This window comes from Atta colombica, unplaced genomic scaffold (genome assembly GCF_001594045.1).
Source record: "Atta colombica isolate Treedump-2 unplaced genomic scaffold, Acol1.0 scaffold243, whole genome shotgun sequence".
NCBI lineage: Eukaryota > Metazoa > Arthropoda > Insecta > Hymenoptera > Formicidae > Atta > Atta colombica.
In genome coordinates this window covers 520,179-522,858 of record NW_017259342.1, presented here as the reverse complement: position 1 = coordinate 522,858, position 2,680 = coordinate 520,179, and the positions used below count along the sequence as shown (strand labels likewise).

The window sequence follows — 2,680 nt, the reverse complement described above, 5'->3', positions numbered from 1 at the left end:
ACCTCGTTGGGGGAGACGAGCACATCATTTTCTGATCAAATCCCTCAATCGCTAATTCATGCGTGCGATCGATTCCTCGCGCGCTTCGAGAATGCGGATCGCGTTTTCGCCTTTTACCTTTACTAGCGACGACGCATGCGCGCGGTCGGTCGTCTCAAAGGCATCAAAGCGTGCGCCGCTGTCTATACCTCTGCGCGGACCGCGGACAGTCAGTAACGCGCCGAGCGTCGTTTTGGGAGGGTTGTGTTCTTTTTCCGCTGATTGCGTTCACTTGGCGCTAAATCGGAGCAAAGCGGAGCAACTCGCATTGTACCTCGTCGCTCGTGTACCTGCAGCGCGTGTTTTAATTTAATACTGTCTGCTTGACTTGATCTATCGGTGAACAAGCGAATTACTATATAAATACTAAAAGTGTTAATTGTTAAAGAGAACGCGTCGTCATGGGTACCGTGTGTTGTGCCCCGCGGGTGTAGAGTGCGAATTGCGCGCAACGGGCGAGGGGGATAAAGAAAGAGATATAGGCAAGCGAGAAAACTGAGAAAAGACTGAGGATACAGAGCGTGTTGGCTAGAGACCGCGAGGTGAAGTCTCGTCTTGGAGAAACGAAGCCTTGAAGGGACGGGAAAGATAAAGGCGCATGGAGAGATAATGCGGAGCCGTTGCTTCCGTCTTCAGCGACAGGACGACGTTTGGATCCGCTCCTAGTAAGTGATAATAAACCATCAGGGATGTTTGCGGAGATAACAACTGCGTCGGATTTATGGGGATACGTCGTAAGGATTGCCCACCCTTTGCAACTCCGACTCGAATTTTATTCGCATTCTCGCGATGCGCAAATAATTTTCACGTCATGCTATAATAATTGATCAACATGATAATAAATTTATTTATTTTTTACATGGAAGAGACGGTTTTGCTAAAGTATTTAAAATTTGATTATTCTCTAAATTGTAAGAATGAAATTTCACTTTAAAAAGTGAAAATTGAGCCAGTCTTGAAAAAGAGTGACTTAATTTTCAATCTTTAAGAGTGAGATTTCACTACTCAGAGTGAGATTCACTTTAAAAGTTTTAAAAAATATATAAATGTAGATTTGAAAATATTATGTTGAATCATCAAAATAATTATGTAGGCCGCTCAAACACTCAACGATCATCATGTTAGAAAAAGTTTTGACATTTACAACCAATTTAAACGACTGTGCATAATTATTTTGATGATCTAATAAAATTACTTTTTAATGTATTGTATATTTAATTAAATTTTTAGATGCATCATAATCTTCTTTCCGTGTACGCGAAAGTTTAGTCATCAATTATGAAAATATTATCTGATAACTTAATGATATTCTCGTGTCTTTTATCTTCCTTTATCGTATCATTCCCAACATCTGCTAGATTCATACAGAATGAATGATAATATTCTCTTAAAAGTTTAATCTTTTCATGTACTCGCGGTTTCTTTTTAATTCAATGGATAATAAATGAAATGAGAGTAATGAATAAGAAAGAATCGGACACATTTATCATCTCGTAAAAAGGTAATCCTGCTTTCGTTATAAAAATTTTTTTATGCAAATTTTCTTTATATAATCTTTCAAATTAAATGAAAAATCATTCCAAAGGCAATGCTGTATTATATTCTGTTAGATTAAATATGATTTGCTGTACGAACTCAAAAACTGGCAAGCTACAAAATTTAAAAATATAAATGTTTCACAGTTATTCAGATGTTGATATCGACGAGTCATACATCGATGAGTTTTATATTTACAAACAGTAATAAACAATGTTTGTTGTAACAATGTAGATAATGCCCACGGGAATATCGAATTTTAGAGCGAAAATTCAAAATTCTTTGTTTGAACGGGAATAGAATATTATGGATGTTACAAAAAGAGAATTATTAACAAATGAAAATATTAAACAAGATAAAATGTTTTAACTGATATTATCGAATTCGATTACATAATTCTGCGATATAATCTCACAGGCATATACATGCATACGTTACTGAGAGAGAACGCGATGACATAATATCTCTCAAAATGTGGGAGTCACTCGAAAGTAATCAGTCATTCACGCATCCTTTCGCATTTTTTCCATACCTGAGGAAAAGCTATCGATCATCACGAAAGAGGAACGCCAAATTTATTCTCCATGTAATTCATAAACTTTCCTAAAGATCACATGAATCTATGATATCGGTATTAAACCTCTTTGTAAAGTTCATACTCTGTTATTCAAAGTTAAACGAGATGGATCTTAATTCTATGACTGCCACTTTACTTTATATGGATACTTTGCAATCTTTGCATCTTGAAGGTAAGTTGCAAGTTGCAACTCTTCGTGATATTGAATAATTATTCATTTGCTTAAAGTTATGCACGCAAAAAATCTTAAGCAGTAACGTAAATAATAAGCGAATCATTTTGAATTTGTTATTGTCTCTACTGTGATTGACCGATCTATTTATTGCTTACGTCTTATTATCTACTTTTTTTTGCTATTAATAGATTTTTAACTGATCTAGTTTATCTATAGTGATAATTCTCATCTTTAATCAGGCGCCGTCTGCATCAATTAAAGCAATTGTGAAGCGGTTGAGTACTTCGTTATCCCCGATTTTCACGTAACAACGACCACGCGCCGGTTCCATTGCTTTAAAGGGTTAAAAAGGC

General features: G+C 36.0%; 1 protein-coding gene across 4 annotated transcripts in view; it reads left to right on the top strand.

Moving 5' to 3' along the window:
• The first annotated feature begins 239 nt into the window (after positions 1-239).
• Positions 240-2,680, top strand: part of LOC108688867 — a 57,263-nt gene continuing 54,822 nt past the window's right edge. For all 4 annotated transcript variants that reach the window (XM_018195392.1, XM_018195391.1, XM_018195389.1 and 1 more), the window contains exon 1: positions 240-704. The gene's annotated coding sequence lies outside the window, so the exon portion shown is untranslated. The remainder of the gene's footprint in view (positions 705-2,680) is intronic.